This window comes from Adiantum capillus-veneris, chromosome 15, assembly GCF_014529385.1.
Source record: "Adiantum capillus-veneris isolate H3 chromosome 15, ASM1452938v2, whole genome shotgun sequence".
Classification (NCBI taxonomy): Eukaryota; Viridiplantae; Streptophyta; class Polypodiopsida; order Polypodiales; family Pteridaceae; genus Adiantum; species Adiantum capillus-veneris.
The window spans coordinates 98,034,821-98,055,473 of record NC_140945.1 but is presented as its reverse complement, the minus strand read 5'-3'; positions in this window follow the sequence as shown (position 1 = coordinate 98,055,473).

Genomic DNA, 20,653 nt, shown 5'->3' with positions numbered 1-20,653 from the left:
CTAAAGTTGCATTGCATACTTGATTTGCATCGACTTTGTGCATATGGGCATCCACACCTGTATCCAAGCTATTATCCTTGCTAGCATGAGCACCTGCAACTATGAATTTATGCACATAAAGGTCATCCACGGTACTATCCATACCACATATTGACAAAGGGAATTTTGTGCTTGTAGCAACACATAGCTTTCTTTCTTTTTGTAGCGCTATCTTCAATGCTTCACGCATAGAATTGGGCTCTTTCTCTTGCACTTTCAACTTAAGAACTGGTTGCAACAAACTTGTGAATACCTATATTCTTTGGCTATTTGTAAATGCGGAACAAAATTCCTCTTTAGACATGGATTCCACATGCAGTAAAGCATCTTTCCACACTCTCCAAGCATCATCAAATCTTGACCAAAATTTTGCAATAGACTCGTGCTCTTGCATAAACAAACTAGCGACCTGTTTCCATGCATCTTGGTGAGGGATCACCTTCTTGAAGCACTTCAAAAATCATCTCTTAAACATGTCCCAATTTCCCTTGTCATCTTGTGAAAAGATCTCATACCAATCTCTTGCATTTCCTCTGACCACTAGATTGATGCCTGCAAGATTTTGCGCCTCACTTAGAACTCCACAACATAAACATGTCAAATCAAACTCATATGATGCAAGCCAATCATCTGCATCCTTGCAACCTGTGAAAATATATGGTTGGAATGGCACCACCATCTTAAAATTCCATTCAACATCCAAAATTTGCATACATCACTGCTCAAAATACAAATTTTGACTACACAACCGGAAATTTTCGCTCCCCAGCAGCAGGATCGCGAAAGGATGATGGAGCAAAAGATGCTGTGCGCACACTCACACACCCAAACAACTCAACATCACACAAGGAATTTACTTAAATTCCAACCCACACACACAACCACTCAAGAGCTCAATAAAAACACTACCCACAAGCTCAATTCAAACTCCAAACACCTCGACCTACTAGCCCTTGCCTGCCCATAGACACTACAGGTTGAGTCGAGTTGATCAACGCTTAAAATCACACTTGATCGTGACCAAAACATACAAGATAAACCATCAAAAACTCAAAAACACCAGCCACAAAATTCCTTTCTCAAACCATTGCAAAGCCTTGACGTAACTCCACTCTGTTGGACTCTTTGGAGTAGCACCAACCCTAATGGCACCGATACAGGGTCACATAGTCTTGCAGAAAGCCACACCTTCTTCCCTCAATTCCTCGCACACACAAATCCATGGAAACCTCACAACTTGCATAGAATCTCCCAAGTGCAAAATTGAAGAGACAAAGCTCTCATTCACTCCTCCACACACTCAAAAACCGAACGCGAACGCGACAGAACTGCACTAGACCACCTCTAGGAACCCTGCTTCCTCCCAGACACATAGGGGTGAAAGTGTTGGTATTTCCCATCAACACTCAGCCTCAGCCTCAACACTCACGGAAGCGTGGGTGATGTGTCAATTTGAAGCCTTTTCACACCATTTTTGGTCATTTTTTAACTTTTCTGGGCCCAGTTTTGGCCAATTTTGACCCCTGATGGACATTTTTCATGGGAAAATCCCCAAATGGACTTCAAATCCACCAAGTTTTGTAGGCGTTTTTCTTGATACCCAAAGCACTTTTCCACATCCCCGCACCACATATCAGGCGCCGCAAATAGATAGCTACTGTATGTGCCAAAGTTCTCAAGCGGGGTAAGGGTTCCCACACCTCCCACTTGCATTATTTACATTCTTGAAATCTCAAAAAAAATTCCTAAATCCAAAAGAAGCCACTCGAGGTCACATCCAAGGCTTCAATACCTTGTCTAGGCACGTACGTGTGCCCGACTGTCGGTACACACGACATGCTGGCACACGCGACATGACTATTTGAGATATATACATCATTTTCCATACTTGAAACCAAATAGCACACGGGAAAAACTTGCAAATGCATGTAAGAAACTCTTTATATACACATTTCCATGCTTATACCCACTACTATGTACATACAAAAAGTGGCCTATCAGCGTCTGCAAGTGTTTTTTTCCCTTGGGGTTTAGTAAGAGTTGTTGGGGGATACTTTTTGGTTATGAGGTTGAAGTTTGAGCACTCTTGTGCTATATAGCTATAGAGGTGTCGCACGTTTTATTTTTCCCAAGAGTGTTTTGGTGCACCCATCGTGAAATCTCTTCAAGTTACCCTTGGGGGATTCACCATGGAAAACTTATCGCACCACCTAAGTGCAAGGGAGGGGGGGTTTACAAGTTACATAAGCGTATAAGCTAGGGGAAGGCCCCCAATAATTTATCTCCAAAGCTTAAAAATAAGGGAGGGGTAATCATATGGGATAACCCATGTTGATTACTTGTAACAACTGGTCACCGGTGTGCACTAAAAATTGGATGAATTTGGAAAAGTTTTTTATCAGGTCACACATCAAATTTTGCATCAAGCCGGTCATAGATAAGGGATGTTTGGAGCAAGTCAAGGGTTGATTTACATGAGCTTTGGATGGGTCAGAATTGGATGAGTATCCAGAGTGCACGTTGATCGAGCACATAGTTTGAAAGTCAAACTAAGACACATTGAGGGTACATCTAGTTATCAACGAAATTGGTTCCTTAGTATGTTTCTAGTCACTATGCTACACACTCTTTGACTAGTTTTACTCAGTTAGATCATGCGAGATCTAGGTTTTATATGTAAGATAAGGATATGACAGTTTTCTTCATTGATTGTTGTATAAGTGTAGAAAGGGGGGTCATATTCCCGAATATCATTCGTATATAGGGGTTTTATCAAATCTGTCTGCTCGCAAGTGGCATCCCATTTTGTATGTAGAGTGAATCCTGTGGGAAGTTACCTTCACTTTACAGGTTTTGGAAGACATGGCGTTTAGTTTTTTGGATTTTAGTGGGAAATCAAATGAAAGTGCCAAAGGTTTCATTGAGCGAATGAAGTTTGTTTGCCTTCTTACTGACAAAAGAAAGACCCAGCGTTGGTACTGTGAATCTTCTACTTCTGTTTGAAGGGAGATGCTAGAGAATGGTTGGAAGGCTATGAAAGGAGGTACAATCAGACCGACCTCCTCAAGTTATGACTTATGAAATTGTAAGACATGCATTTCTTACACACTTTCAAGAGGTGAAAGACCCAAAAAAGGTATGGCAATCTATTCAAGGCTTGATACAGGGTGAAGGCCAGACTATATAAGACTTTGTGAAGGAATTCAATGCGTTATGGACAAAGTGGTGTACATATTTGGGGGCTAAAATTCCTCCAGCCATGTTGAAGAAGGATAGGTTTCTTGCAAGTTTGTGGAGTAGTCTATGCTTGAAGGTGGAGCTTAAGCAGCCAAGGACCTTTGAGGAGGCAGCTGAAATTGCAAAGAATAAAGAGTGGAAAGCAGAGGATCTTCATCAACTTGGAATCAATGTTGAGTCAAAGATTGAAGTGAAAGTTGTAGAGAAATCAAGGGTCCTCATCGGGGAGCCAGGTTATGTTCAGCAAGCTTCTCATGATGTGAATGATTTTTGCAAGGAGATGCAAGAGGTTGTAGGTCTTACAAACAATGTTAGTGGACATATGATGGGAGGTGGAAGAAGTCAAAGCTATGGATATGGATGTGGCTATGGAAGCAATGAGGGGTTTACAGGTGGTAGAGAAAGAGGCATGGGCAGGAAGAGGGGATATGTTTCAATGTTATAACTATGGTGAATGGGGTCATAAAATCCCTCAATGTGATAAGAAAAAGAGAATGGGTGGTGATATGTTTCCTCCTTCTTCACAAAATCCTCCTCGAGCTCAAGGTTATGGTATTGAGATTAAAGGGGAAGGAGGGCAAAGCAGTTTGACAGCTGAAGAGAAGGGCAAAACAAATGTGGTAAGTATAATCCACTTGGATAAGAAAGAGGATGATTCAGGATTTATGGTCATGCTTTAGGTAAGAGGGTTATAAGAGATCATGACATGAGTTATGCAAGTCCCATCCATAAAAGAGGGAAACAAGTTGAAAGAGGTACAGGTAAAGAGAAGAAGAAGAGAAAATACAAGCAACATTACAATGCCTTTGGCTTTCCTTTGGGAGAAGGAAAACCAAATTATAGTGTAAGGGATGATTTGGTGAGTATAAAGGCTAATGTTACCTTTGCAAAACTCACAGAGATGTGTCTGGAGTTAAAGAGGCAATGGAAGTATGTAGTCAACCCCATGAAAAAGGAGCCTGCAAGGGGATCACTGAGAGTCCTGTCTTTGAATGAGCTACGTGATATATGCCCTACCATGGATGCAAGGAAGTGCATTGGACAGTCTTGTTTTGATGGAGGTGCACACGTATGTGTTATTACTCAAGCTTGTGTATCAAAGTTGGGACTCAACATGGTGAAGAATTCAGGTTTTTGCATAAATCTCACCAACCAATCAAGGGTGAAGTGCTTGGGAGTTATAAAGGACTTGGAGGTGTATGTATTTTATGGTAAATTTCTGGTCAATTGTCATGTTATGTTCACGGGTATTGGTTCTTTCCCTCTCATTCATGGAAGACCATGGTCACAGGTAACCAAAGCTGTACATGATTGGGACATGGTACCATCACTCTCTACAATAGAAGGGGTGATAAGAAGAGGTTTGACATGGCTAGCAAGATATATTTGGATTTTGATTTTGATGATAAAAGTGATGAAGAAGAGTACTCAACTAAAGAAGAAGACAATGGGGATGATGGCAGTAGTGAGGTGGAAGAGAGCAGTGATAGTGATCTAGATGTTTCCTCCTTGTTTCTAAAAGAAGAGCATGATGAGAAACAAAGATTTGTTGGCCTTATGGAGAATGAGGATATCTTTGGTCCTTATGAGAAAATTGAAGATTGAATTCAACCCAAAGTTCAACCTAATGTCAAATAGGAGCTGATACAAGGTATGTTGTCTCTTGACTTGACTAGTCATGAGAAGGTAAGTACCTACATATGATACAACAATTTTCCAGTTTATTCATCACTTCTTATGAAAAAATTAGAAGCTTTAAAGTAGAATAAATACACATTCCAATCAAGGAAAGAGCTCAGTCTGTACACCAAAAGCTAAGGATAATGGGACAGGTACAACTTAATTCTTTAAAGGAAGAGGTAGACAAGCTTCTCAAAGCAGGTTTTATATGTCATGTGAGTACTACAGAATGGGTGAGCCTTGTTGTTGTCACACCCAAGAAGGATGGAAAGTGGAGAATTTGTGTTTCTTTTAAGCATCTAAATGCAGCCATGAAGAGAGATCCATACCCTCTTTCTTTCATAGATGACATACTTGATTCAGTTGTTGCAGGGCATGAGAGGTATAGTGTATGTGATGGATTCTCTGGATATTCTTAGCTCACCTTGGATTTAGAATATTGAAAGAAGACCACATTTATCACACCATGGGGATGGTTTTGTTACTGTGTGCTTCCTCTTGGTCTTATGAATGACTGTGCATGGTACCAAAAGCGTGTCAATAAGGTGTTCTCTCCCTTTCTTGGCAAGTTTGGGAAGGATCTTATTGATGAATTTTGTGTTTATAGCTCTAGAAAGGATCATTGTGAAAATATTGGGATAGCATTGAAGCACTATGATGAAAGTGGAGGTCAACTCAACCCAAAGAAGTGTCATCTTGCTCAACCAAGAGTGAAGTTTTTGGGGCATATGATCTCAGAGAATGGTATTAAAGAGGATCCTGAGAAAGTGAAGGCTTTGGTGCTCCTCCCATCAACTAATGATACAAATAAACTTGCTACTTTCATTCAAAAGGTGAAGTATATGTCTAGGTTCATTCCTTTGTCCTCTCAACTTCTTTATCCTATATAGCAAGTAGCAAGGATGGATCCTGGCCTGTACAATGGAGAAATGAATGTGATTAGGTGTTCAAGGTTTCAAAGAGGTTCTTGGTTCTCTTCTTGCTATGCAAGCTCCTAATTGGGATAAGGAGTTTTATGTGAGTCCATCAGTAGGTGAGGATGATATTGAGGCTATGCTTCTTCAACGAGGTAACAACTCCCACTACATGAAACCTATATATTCTACTAGCAAGGTGAAGCTAGAGGTGGAAAGAGACTATACTAAGGTGAAGCTCATCATGGTGAGTGTGATCTATGCATGTAGAAGGTTTAGGCACTACCTTCTCCCTAAACCATTCACATTCCTCATTAGCTACACACTTCTACCTCAATTGGTGAATAGCCCTACTTTGTCAAAGAGGATCATGAAGTGGATTGTGGAGCTATAGGAAATCCAATTCTCTTTTCTTGTTGAGGGGATTACAAGGGCTACATTGTTTGATTTTCTTACTTATAAGGAAATCCCTCTTCTTCTTAAGGAGGACGTGGTGAAGAAGAAACACATGGAAGTTCCTAACATAGACAATGCCTATCTATTGTTTTTTGATGGCTCTTATAGGAAATTTCATGGTGAAGCTTCAGGAGATGTTGTAATTTATAATCCTCAAGGTGCTTTGGTAACTAAAAGGAGTTTGAAACTTATGACACAAAGTAACAAAATGAAGCTGAGTATGCTACTTTGGATAAAGGGCTCAACCTTTGCCATGAGATTGACATCCATCATGTGAAGGTAAGAGGTGATGCTCTTTTGGTGGTTAAGCAAGTACTTGGGGTGTGGAAAAGTAAGAACCCAAGGCTGAAAAATATGTGTTTTCAAGTGAAGAATCTGTTTAACCATTTTGAAGCTTGGAGTTTAACACTAGAATGGTAACCTAACAGGACTAAAAGTGTTCTTTCAGGGTTTTGGGAAAAAATTCCAAAACCATAGTAGATCCACTCATTTTGAAAAATCCTTTCATGAGCGTATACTTCAATAACTACTACATATGGAAAAAATGAGAAACTTGTAATTTTTCTCATCCTTGGTCACTATAAGCCTCCAAAGTGTATGGACCAGTGCATTTTGCCCAAAACAGCAATTTCTTATGGTTGATTGCATATAAATAAGAGTGGAGATTTTTTTAGGACATGAGATAAAATGCCCGGTTAACTTCAATGGGTTGGTGACCAAAACATATGGTTGATTTTACCTCACTAATTGTTTTTTGAGGAAAAAAAATAGGTACAAAAAAGTTGCATTTTTGCCATTCTGCGGACCTATCATCAAAGTTTCTATAGTCACGCTCAATACAGATACTATATACATATTTTCTTAGTTCCCTCTGGGCCTCTGGATTCCAAAGGAGCCATGGAGCATGTCAAAAGGATAATGGATCTCTTACAATTGGAACCTTGGGGGCAATGATAAAGTGCTAAATACAGCAAACATGAAAAAACTGGGTTTAGCATTATGACCTCTAGAAACCCATAGAAACTACTCAATATCTAGCCAACTTTGTAGTCTACGATTAGATATGGTTACTACCTACAAAATACACACAATTGGCCTAAGAAACTAGCAATATTGAGAAAGTTATACTTGCTACTCTAAAATGTATCGTATTCTTCAGCAATCAAAAAACTCAACCATCATCATATACTATGCTATATAGCATATTAGGTCCCCCAAAACTCAAGGAAGATTAGCTTTATGTTATACATTACACTTACACAATCAAAATTGAATTTGGATATCAAGAAAGCCACCAAAAAAATCATAAAAGTGCTAATTTTGGCCAAAAAACAGAATTATGCAATTCTTGTAAATTGGTCATAACTTTCAATTTTAACACTTAGCTCTCCCTACAAGCATCAAAACATGTTGAGAACTATATAGGCCTAACCTCTAGCCATCTAAACCTCATAAACATGAAGTTTAGAGTGGTATAGTTGCCAAAAATTGAAAAAAAGCCAAAAACAGGACCCGTATTTTCACACAGTTTAGGTTCAAAAATGTTGTGTAAGAGTAAGGTTAATGGTGATATCGATACTCAAAAAAAAATGCTAAGTTTTTTTCAGCTCATAAGGCAACTTCGTGGATATATAGCACCTAAAAATTCATTTTCATACTCTTCAAATAATTCAAGAAAAATGGTCACTTGACAGGACATAAAAGTGTCCTGTTACCATTCTAGTGTTAAGGCATGTAGACATGCCTCAAAATGAATAAGAACATGGTGCATCACAAGATTCAATTGGACAATTGCATGTGATAAGGGCCAATTGTCCTCTTTATTTGGGAAGGCAAGCTTTGGAGAGGGAGGAAGAGTTTCTACAAACAGGTATGATTCCATCAGAGCTGGAGAAATCAAAGAAGTATGCCTTCCTTCATCGTGCCAAAAGGTATGTTTCTTGGTGATGACTTGTATATGAAGGGGGACTGATCTTGTGATGAGAAATGTACCTTGGAAAGAGGAAATTTAAATAATTTTAGAGGATAATCATGATGGTTCTTATGGTGGTTACTTTGCTTCAAAGATCACTAGGGTTCTCAAATCAAAAATTAGAGGCACCATGTGTCTTGTGATGTGTTTGAGAAGTGTGGTATTGATGCAATAGGTCCTCTACCTATGACAGCTAGAGGCAAATGTTACATACTTACTACTGTTGACTATCCATCCAGATGGACCGAAGCCAAAGCTGTTAAGCACACCATGAGTAAATATATTTCTTTCTTTTTATATGAAGAAATTTTCTACAAATTTGGCATGCCGTTGGAGTTACTTTCTGACAAGGGCCCACGTTCTAGGGGAGAACTAGTGGAATATCTATGTGAGAAGCTTAATGTGTATCACAGTTTACTACTCCATATTATCCCCAATGAGATGGCATGAATGACAGGTTTAATGGAGATCTCATAAGGATTCTCACAAAGATGACAAGGAATAATTAGAAGACTTGGGATTTAGAGCTACCTTTTGCTCTATGGGCTTACAAGGCTGCCATCAAATCAGGTACTGGTTTCTCTCCCTTCCATCTAGTTTATGCCAGCAAAGAGGCTCTACTTCCTATTGAGGTGGAGATACCAGATTTGAAGATGATGCTAAATCTTGAAGAAGATCCTAAAGATGCACTCAAGGAGATGCTTCTATATTTACAATGTGTACAATTGGATAGGTTGCTAGCTTTTGAGCATTATGAGCAGGTTCTGAAGAACAATCAAGCAAAGGCAAATGAGAAGGTAAAGGACAAGGACATTAAGAAGGGTGACATGGTGCTTCGTTACAATAGTAATCTTGATAGAAATTTTCAAAAGAAGTTACAAATCAAGTGGCAAGGTCCTTTCTTGGTATTAAAAAAGTTTCCAAATGGCACATATCACCTTATTGACTTGGATGGTACCCCACATAAAGCATGTGTGAATGGCTACAGGTTGAAGAATTATATTGCAATGTTGATGATTGTGATCAAGGATCATCCTTATTTTGAGGAATTTTTAGATCATGTGTCTAGTGATGAGGATGAATGATCTAACAGTTTGGGGTGTGGCAAATTATGTTGGGTGCATTTTTGACATCCCGTTTTTTGTAAATTTGTACATATGGACATGATGCCCGATGTCAAAAGGGTGTGTGGTCTTTCTTTTTGTGGGATTTTTATCTTTATTTAGCAAGCACATGTACATGTAGGGCATGTCATTAGCATAGAGCCAACTGTCGGGTTACTGTATGTGCCCATTAGTGAGAGTTTGTTGAAGTGAGACTTGTATATAACTAAAATTCATGTACAAACTTAAAAACGTTCAGACAAAGCATAAAAGATTATAGGTTCTGGGTTTTTATAGCTTCTCAAGGCCTTTGGATTCAGTTATTTGTCCTCGCATTGCCTTCTCTACGTGGTCGTATTGGGACAGCTCTCTGTTCGTGTTACTTTTTCATGTAGTGGCATGTAGATTCAAGTTTGGTCATCTTCAAATTTCTCTCCATTAATTTTTCAAGATTTCTTCCAACCTTTAAAGTGCCCCAATTAGATTTTTCTCTTCAAGTTACAACTAGTTCTCTACAAGGTTATGGCTATGGCAGCCTAGTGGCAGATTGTGTGTAGACAGATTGGGAGGGCATGTATCTATGAATTGTGGAATTGATGTTGAAATTGTGGACTTGTGATGTTCAATTGTGAAAGGTAAGGCCCTTGTCTTCATATGCATCGGTCGCTGTGTGCTCTAAATTCATGCTTTGACAAGATTTTGCTCCAATATGCTATGGTCATTTGGGTGGCGTGTGCTTGTAAATTCCGAAGGGAGCATAGGCCTTTTGGTTGGGGTCTAGTACTAAGAGTTGTTGGGGTATACTTTTTGGTGTTGAGGTTGAAGTTTGAGCACTCTTGGGCTATATAGCTATAGAGGTGTTCCACTTTTTCTTTTGCCCAACAATGTGTGGAATCCAGTGCTATTAAATGTTTTTAGGCCCCCTTTTCCATGGTTCACCCCTTATTGTGTGAGAAGAATCTCTTACTGCTTTCAATTTGTAAGAGGGAAGTGTTTAATCTCTACTGCACAAGAAGACTAAGAAAACACCTTTTTTGTGTGAATCATTCGTACATATTAAAAGAATTTATCTCGGATGTGTTCATTTTAGTGAAAATTTAAACCAAAGGAGGAATGCTTGAAGCTTGAAATGTGGTTATCGGGAATAACCTCTTGTGGGCTTTGGACAAAAGTGAGCTACAAGAAGCATGTGAATTATCTCGGCGGGGGGGCTCAGTGGTGAGACCCCATGGAAAGTGACTCTTAGAGCCTAGCTTTGGCCCTTGGTTGCAAGGCCCCATGTGAGGCATCTCTCATTGGCTACGAGACGGTTGTCTCACAAAGTCGGTGGGTGCATGTTTTTTCTGGTGTTGGTGACTGATAGGTGTAGAAACAAAAAATATGGTCAATTGAAATCTATTGAAATAGAGCCACCAAGAAAAGGGGCTTGGGCAAGCTGGGTAGGTTTTTTTGGGCTAATAAAGTGAATTTTAGTTTGTTTTTTGGGTCGGTCTACCACTACCCAGTTTTCAAAATATAAGTATCATAGGAATTTGAGCCTTGTTCTCCAAATTTTGCATGCTATCTATAGTGGCTTGACCATTAGGTCCATCTCTCTTTCATGTGTAAAACCCCAAAGATGATGAGTTTGATATTGGATTTGCAAGAGATTCACATAGGATTACACACTCAGATTTGAAGGGTGATAAGGAGGGTCTAATGAGCTCACATTTTGGGCTCCAAACAAAGATTGAGGTGAAGAGAATGAGCTCAATAATTCTTGCATTTGAAATAGATTCTTTGATGACAGTACAAGAGCTCACTTAAATTCCGGCATCAAATTACCGGCGCCAATGGTGGGTGTCGGTATATGTGTAGGTAAGTATGGAGGGAGATGCAAATTTTTTTTAAAATCATTTTTAAATTTCCGACGGCTTTTTGGATGTATTTTCGGACGCATGTATCAATACCTGTTTCGATGCTTGTACCGACTTCTGTACCGTCGGACCATGCAAAAAACGAACCTGCGGGCTTTCCCCGTGCATTTTCCTTATTCTTGTGCCTTTTCTCTTGATCTCTTCCTCCTCACCTCTTGCAGATCTACTACGAAACAAGTTGTCGGAGGTGCTCATCTTGTTTGTGGACTACTCCATAGCACTAAGGTGAGATTGTTTTCAAGTTTACTTGTAGGTTTAGGTTAAGGGTTTAACATGGCATGTGTGTGTGTGTGTGCGCGCTTTTTTGCAGGTTCGAAGACATTTACAACACCTTTTCTTTCTCAAATAGGCCACATGTGAGTGCTTGAACTTTTAATGTATATTAAATTTATTTAAATTAATTTGTTTATTGATAAAAGAAAATTTCATGCTTTAAAAGAAATTATTGTTTGTGTTGTGAAAATTTTGTTTTGAATTAGGAAAAAAAATTGTTTTGGTTTATGAAAAAATCTTGTTTTGAAGAAATTTCGTTTTAAATTATGCCGTTTTTGAAATTAGGCGCTTGATGAGGTTTAGGTTTTGGATTTCGGTTAGGTTTGTTTAGGTGATATGTTAGGTTACGGTATATATAGGTTATATGTTAAGTTATAAGTTAGGTTATACGTTAAGTCATGTTAGATTAGGTTAGGTTAGGTTAGCTTATAGGTTAGGTTCTAAGTAGTTAGGTTTAAATTAAAGGTTAAATTAAGTTATAAGTTAGGTTATAGGTTATAGGATAAGTTAGCTAGATTATAGGTTAGGTTTAGGCAACAAGTTAGGTTATAGGTTGTATGTAAAAAGCTAGGTTAGGTTATATGTTAAGTTAACTCATGTTTAGATTATAGATGGACGTTGTGTTCGGACAGTTAGAACTTATGTACTTTATGTTAATCTAAACACTTATCGGTGAAACGTCCAAAGACGGCCATCTACCAGTGTTTAAACCATAACCCTCTAACCCTATTAGCGGACCAAAATGGCCAAGTGCTACAGTGCTAATTGGATTTGGAGCGACCAAATCAAAAGCTACCAAATCTAAGCGGATTTACATAGCCTACCATAGCGCTCTAAATATAGTAATGTATTAGCGGCCAAAACAAAAGTCTTTAATCTAAAGCCGATAACCCTTAGCAGACTACATGGCTTAACGATACCCTAATATGTTTTAGAGCGCTTTACCTTAGCATCTTTACATAGTGTGCCCTAATGCACCGTCCGAACACGGTGCACCATCTATTAGCGGCCAAATCAGACTCCATAGAACCCTAAGCGACTAGCCCTAAGCAGATTGAAATGGAAAAACGCTACACTAATCCAATTTGGAGCGGCCAAACCTAGGCAACTTTACATAGTGCGCCCTAGCACTCCAAAATACGACCATCTATTAGCGGCTAAACCAACACTAGTCTTAAGAAGTTAACACTAAGTGGCTAGCCCTAAGCGGATTGAAATGGCTAATTTCTATCCTAATCAAATTTGGAGCAGCCTAACCTAAGCGTCTCTACACACCATACCGTAAGTTCTAACTGTCCGAACACAACGTCCATCTATTAGCGGCCAAACAAAGATGACTTGTGTACTTCTAAAAACACAAATGGAATTCGGTTAGGGTAGGTTAGGTTATGTTAGTTTAGGTTTAGGTTATAACTTAGGTTAGAGCTAGCGATAAATAGTAGAAAAAATGCAAACGGACTTCAAAGATGACTCGTGCACTTCAAAAAACGCAAAAGGACTTCGGTTAGGTTAGCCTATAGGTTAGGCTTAGGTTATAAGTTATGTTAGGTTATGTTAGATTTAGGTTATAGGTTAGGTTTAGGTTATAGGTTAGTTAGATTATAGTTTAGGTTAGAGCTAGTGACAAAAAGTAGAAAAATTACAAACAGACTTCGGTTAGGTTAGCCTATAGGTTAGGTTTAGGTTATAGGTTAGGTGAGATTATAGGTTACGTTAGAGCTAGCGGCAAATGAATAGTAAAAAAAATGCAAATGGACTTTGATAATGACTCGTGTACTTCTAAACATGCAAACGAACTTCAATTACCTTAGATTATAAGTTAGGTTTAGGTTATATGTTAGTTTATGTTAGGTTAGGTTAGGTTTAGGTTATATGTTAGTTTACATTATGCTAGGTTAGGTTTAGGTTATAGGTTACGTTAGATTATAAGTTAAGTTAGAGATAACGACAAATAGTAGAAAAAATGCAAACGGACTTCAAAAATGACACGTATCTTCTTTGGTCGTCGGTATAGAGTACAGTATAGGCGTCAGTAAACACTTCAGAAGAGGTATCGGAATATGCATCCGAATTTTCATATAATAATCGGCGGTTATTTCATTGTGTATTCAAACGCTCATTTCATAGTTTATCCTGATGCATAATATATCGGTACTTATACTGACGTCACGATACCGGCATCTCTTTCGAGGCCTATTTCAACGCTTTTTAGTTTTAAAACTAACTTTATTTCGTCGGTTTTTGCACCGATTTTTGCGCGCCGTGTTGTAGTGTGAAGATGAAAATTCAAGGAATGCAAACACTTAGAAAGTAAGGAAAAGGACCAAATATGAATGAAAGCCACTAGTCACTCTTGATTTAACACTCATCGTTTGTAATGGGAGTAGTGACCCATGGACTTGCTCCCAATTGAGAGATAGAGTAGTAATCAAAGATTATTCTACTAGCAGAAATAAGTAAAATTGAGGAGCTATCTCTTGGCTCCATATGCAAGTGAAGCATGTGCAAAAACACCCATGGGCTATGCACCTATGTATGGGAATCTTTAACATGGCTAAACATGAAAAAATGACAAGGGAAAGGCTCCATAAGGAGGTGCAAAATATTTCACATACTCCATTCAGATTTAAGCAATACACCCACAAGTACAAAAAATTGACACAAAAGGTATTTCACGTATCCAAACAATAATTGGTGTTTTACTAGGAAGAGGAGTTGTAGGAAGATGATTTTGCATAAATATTACCATCAAGATTGCTTCATCTCATAAATGTTTAAATTTTCAAGGTACTACATCTAGGAGAAACCCACCCACCTTTCAAGACTTTGTTAGAATGACCGAGTGGTGGATGTCAAATGAATCCACCTTCAAGGCTTGGTTATAATCGATAGGTTTGGATATAGGGTCTAGAAATCCCACAACCTTTGTTTCAAATTGCAAGTTGGTGTATCTAGGAGAGACTTGGTTAGAATGGCCAAGTGGTGGATCTTGGATGCATCCACCTTCAAGATTCAGATAGAATGTCCAAGTGGTGGATCCAAGGTCTATGTATCCCATGAAATTTGTTTCGATTTGCAAGTGGTGGCTCTAGGTACTCGAAACACCAATGATTGCATCCACCTTCCAACACTTGGCTAGAATGGTGAGGTGGTCGATCTTGGATCACTCACCTTCAAAACTTGTTTATAATGGCCAAGTGGTGGATATATGGTCTATGTATCACACGCACCCTATTTAGAATTGCAAGGTGATGTATGCATAAGAAACCAACCATTATATCTATCTTGCAGGACTTGGTTAGAATGGCCAAGTGGTTTGAGTCCTCAAAACATGGTTTTTAATAAGTATTTTCAGTTGTTCTTTATAGCTTGTGAATCGGACTTATATATCATGAGTTATGTGTGTCTATATGGATATTATGAAGCTCTAGTATTTGGGATGTTTCTTTTTTTATTTGATCTAGGAGGGCAGATGATCTTTTTGGATTGGTCAGGGCACATATATATTCCATGATACAAGGGGTATACTAGGTACATGATACGAGGAAACGTTTTGGTCAATATGTATGCTTAATATGATGCTCTAACGGATTCACAAGACATTCTTCATGGGATTTTCACTCAAAGTGTCATCACTTGAATTGCCTTGATTGCGGTATATCCCCAAGGCGATTACAAAGAAGTATTGATGCAACATGTTTTACTCGGAGTGCTTTGGTTGATAGGAAATCCAAGTTGGGATGCCAAGTTGAAGGCTATTTTCTACCGACAATTCAAGAAGGCGTCGCTACGATAGAGCACAGGGAGACGTGGTGGAACTACAAAAACAGGGCCAGCAGGTGGGTGAGGTACCCTAGGAGGGGCCTCTATCTGCTTGTATGAAATGCATAGAAGAGTTGCATGGCATGCGGGGAGTTAGATGCATGAAGGAGGATAAGAGCCGAGAGGGTGCCATCTAAGGGACAGCTACTGTAGGAGTATTAAAAAAGGGTAGCGCTGAGAGCAGGCTAGGGGCTTCCTATAGAGGAAAGCGCGCCAGAGGGGAGACAAGACCCGTCAACTGCATGCAAAGAAAACGTCGGAGAGAGGGAGTCAAGGGATAATAACCAAGAGAGGGGTAGTTATCTTCATAGAAGAAGGCATATTATCTCCATTAAATCCATGGTTTGATCTTGATTAATTGATAGCTAATTACAAACTCTCTCTTCATTTCATGCTTGATATCTTGCTCATTCTCAAGATTCTTAACTTCTCTCTTGTCGTCAAGCTATAGCTTCAAAGATCTCTTATTTTGGTGATCTTGAATCGTATGCTTGAGCTCATCGTATGTCATTCTCTCTCCCTATCAAGCCCTAGATCTAACTCATACCTCACTATGTTATTATTAAGCTTAATGAAGTGCCATCGACACAAGCTTCAAGTCATTTTTCTTTGAAGACCCATACTAATCAAGCCACTTATCTTTCTTAATCTCTTGCTCTAGGGTGAAAGCATGTTAACGTGTCACACTTTTTCATGTCCAGGACAATGCTAACTAGCACAATTTTGACATATGCTAACTAGTATAATAACATGAGCTACATCTCCAAGATCTATGACATATGATATATTGATAGAAAGCTCTTGAAACAAGGAATCCAAATATACAACCTCTGACAAATTTTGATATAAGTTGTAAAAATTTTACCAGACGCCCAACTTTTTAAAAATGTGCTAACTTGAAAATTCTAACTAGCACAAAAAGCGCGACACATTAACATGCTTTCACCCTCTAGCCATACTTTCAAAGTCTACATAGATATTATGTTAATATATCTGATAATCTTATGCCATATTTTGTTTTATCTTGACAATGATAAAGCAAGCATGTTAAGAAGGCCACAAGGTAAGGTGCCTAGGATGATCACCTAGGATATGGGTGTATTCAAGGACATTGAGGACAAGAAGGTGAGCTTGGAAGTAGATTAATAACTGCCATTGTCTGATAATCTTATGCCATATTTTGTTTTATCTTGACAATGATAAAGAAATCATGTTAAGAAGGCCACAAGGTAAGGTGCCTAGGATGATCACCTAGGATATGGGTGTATTCAAGGACATTGAGGACAAGAAGGTGAGCTTGGAAGTAGATGAATAACTGCCATTGTCTGATGCCAAAGCCAATCTCCCTTCATTGAGGGGCTTGAGCGCATGCGACTATGAAGGCTTGGACATGCATTGAGAAGACTCCAATATTATGATATGATTGGGAGAAAAACAGTGGTTTCAAGTTGATATCTCTATTGGAGCTAATGATCTTACCCATTGTTATTTATCATCTATGTGATTATTAGTGGTGGATTTGGCCATACATCTTGTACTATTTATTTCAATTTTTGGTGATATAGTGCTCATCGGGGTCTATATTATTGACTTTTATCTCTCTTGTTATGCTCCTTTCTCTCTACCACCTCTCACAACCAGAGTGCGTGCCCATGCCTTCTTGGTCCACCTTGCGAACACACATTCCTCGACAGCATATTGTTGTATAAAAGATAACGACGCCTGCACTGACTATGGGATGGTTGGATGACAACACTACTGTTTCAAGGTGTTAATGCGAGGGGTTTTAATGCAAACATTTAAGAGAAATCGACATAAATACATTGAAGGAAAACAAGATCCAGTTAGAAATGGCCTCTAGCTATGGTGGAGAGAGAATGATGAAGAAAACATCATGCTAGACGCCATCGCTAAGTGGATCTTGTTTTCCTGCTCCTGATGGCTTATACCCTCACCAACACCGAATAGGAGTACATCAAGAAGCTCCAAGGAACTTCTCCCGGTGGAAAGCTTATATTTGCCGCCCAACCCCCCTTTCTCACGTAGATTCAATGTAGAGAAAGCCAAGGAAACCCTCAGTTTGGCAAAAGACAAGCTTCTAAAGGTAAGCCTTTAGTCCTTTTATCGTCTTTTCATGTCAAAAAAGTTGAAAGGGAGCTCAAAAGTAAGGCTTTGGTATGGCTCCTAGCTGGCCTGCGACCCCCAAATTCCAATCAACCTTCTCAAAGCTTGGGTTAAATAGTAATGGAAATCTAGAGATACTGAAGTCGAATCTATTCAGTGTTTTCCCTAAAACCACTTTCTCTTTGTGTTTAGAGAACCAAAGATAGCCTTCCAAGCTTTAAGTTATGGCCAGTGGGTCATCCGCAACTTCCCCTTGTGCTTGTCTAGGATGAACAAATCCTTCAATCCAGAGGTCTCTGCTGCTAGAAATTACCCAGTATGCGTGGAGTTTACCAATCTCCCCTGCATCTTTATAGCCACCTAAGTCCCATTACTGGTCAAGTTTGCAAAGTGTTGGGAGGACGCCCAAGGCAGGACATCTATAATCTAGCATGGCATCCCCAAGTTCTAGTGGAGATGGACATCCCCAACCTTGACAAGCTTTCTCCCTCCATTGAAATCTAGATCGACGACGGAGCGGTCTTTGACCAGCTCATTGAATACAAGTATTTGCCCGACACATGCATCTTGTGTGGAAAGAGGGGTCATTCTGTGAAGGCATGCCCTCTCAAGACTCCCCCTATTGCCCCCCCGACTAGTCCTCAAGCACCGGTCGACCCGGCTTCTCAAAACCCAGAACCAATTCAGTCGGGAAAAGCTCAAAACCCTAGCAAGGCTCGAGCAAATCAAGCGCCCAGCAATGCCAGCACTGCCAAGAGGCAGTTTCCCAAATTCAAGGCTCCCAACAGGTTTGCTATCTTGGCTAGACTGAAGGAATTTGTGGATTCTGATTCAGAAGACTCAGGTGAATTCATTCGTCCTACTCAAGCTCAAGAACCTCCTGCAACATCTAGACTAGAAAAAGAATTCAATGCCCTTGATGACCAGGCTCTTCTAGATCTCAATAAGGAGAACCTTCATGTTGGCAAGATTGCCTTGGTTCCCACTCCAAATGAGCCCACCCCCATGGATGTGCTCAAGGATAACAAATGCAGCCATGCCAGTGTGACCCAAACCCCTCTAAGGCACTCAGGCAACAAGAGAGGTACTAAATGACGGCTCTGTCTTGGAACGTAAAGGGTCTAGTCTTAGAACCTAACAGAGTGATGAGGGTAGCTTCTTGGGTCAAAAGTAATCCCTCCAACTTCCTGGTTCTTCACGAGGTCAAGACTACCGGTCAATTGGAGGCAATTTCAAGTAAGCATTTACTAGCTCGAGGACCAGTGTTAGAAAAAAATCGGGGTCTAGTGTATTTTAACCGGTTGAAATTGTAACATCCCGGTTAGATTTTAAGCTTGCCTTTAAGAAAACCGGCAAATTTACACAAGTTTTAGTGTAATTATCGGAAAAAGCTTCAAATTTTGATCTGAAAACAGGGAGAATTTTATTTTGACCGGTTTGGGAAAATGTATTTTTCTAGCCCGGACCAGGACCACGTTTTTAAAAGTTGCACGACGTGAGGCTTATATAAGGAAGGAGCAGGCAATTAGCAGAAGCAAATATTATAACTGGGCTGGCAAGAAGAAATGAAAATCAGCTTCATCTTACTAGCGTTTACGGTTTGTGCGTTAACAGCAGGAGGTAAGTATAATATTTGTATGGTCTAATTTGCCTGTACTGCGTTTATTGTTGCAATTGTTGCATGTACTCCTGCATGCTGCAGGTTGGAATGTGTCAGCGAGGACGATGACGATGGGCATCAATTACGGCAGAGTGGCGGACAACTTGCCGCCTCCTGCGCAGGGAGTGGCGCTGATGCAGGAGCTGGGCGTGGGCCACGTGCGGATTTTCGACAGCGATCCGGATGTGCTGAAAGCACTGGCCAACACCAGCCTCACGGTCCTCATCACCGTTAAGAACGAGGACTTGGCCAGCATGGTGGAAAGCCGGGGAGCGGCTGCCCGCTGGGTCGAAACCAATGTCCTGCCCTACTACCCGGCCACACAAATCATTGGCATCGACGTGGGCAACGAGGTCCTCAGCAACCACGACGACCGTGCCATGTGGCGGAGGCTGGTCCCCAGTATGCGCCGGATACACGCTGCCATCGCCCAGGTACCCTACGTCATTTCTGCGCTAAGAATTTTGTGTGCATGGACTTGCTTATATTTTCTCTCTCCTGCACGCAGGCTGGACTGGCTGATAAGATAGTTGTCACCACCTCCATCGCTATCGACGTCTTGGGTGCTTCCTATCCTCCTTCTGCCGGTAGCTTCAGAGGTGATATCACAACCTCCATCATCAAACCTCTCCTGAGGTTCCTCTCAAGGACCTTCTCTCCTTTCCACCTCAACGTCTACCCGTACCTCACGTGGTCCTTCAATTCGAAACAAATCCCGCTCGGATACGCTCTCTTTCATGCTGATGCCGACTCCATGGTTCAAGATGGAGAGCTCACATATACAAACCTCTTAGATGCACAGCTTGATGCGGTATGGGCGGCCATGGCCAAGCTCGGCTTTGATGACATTTCTCTCGCCATTACAGAAACCGGCTGGCCCACGGCCGGGGGCATCGGTGCAACCCCAAGGCATGCATCAACATATATGAAATCCCTCGTGCAAAAGACGCTCACATTGCAAGGCACCCCTGCGCACCCTGGAATCCACATACCAACTTACATCTTCGCTCTCTTCAACGAGAATCAGAAGGGAGGAGCGCCTACTGAGAAACATTGGGGTCTTCTCTTCCCCAACGGAACACGGGTGTATAATGCAAGCCTGACTAATTCAGCAGCACTACCGCCCACACCGACTTTTTGGTAACCAATGGTGCATTGCCAAGGAAAAGCGCCCTCATCCAAGATCAACAAGCATGTTTTGAGCCTAACAACGTTGTTGCACATGCATCCTTCGCCATGAACTCAGACTGGCAAGCAAACAAAGCAAATGGAGTTAATTGTGATTTTCGTGGGCTTGGACAAGTCACTGCCACCAATCCAAGCAAGCATGATTTTTCTTTTCTAGGTCAACTATCAGCTCCACAAGCAGATTTAGAAATTTTCTCATGTAGGAAAACGGAGTCTTTTCCAGTGTTTTCATACAATAAATAACATCATGAGCTTCTGCTCGAGAGGCA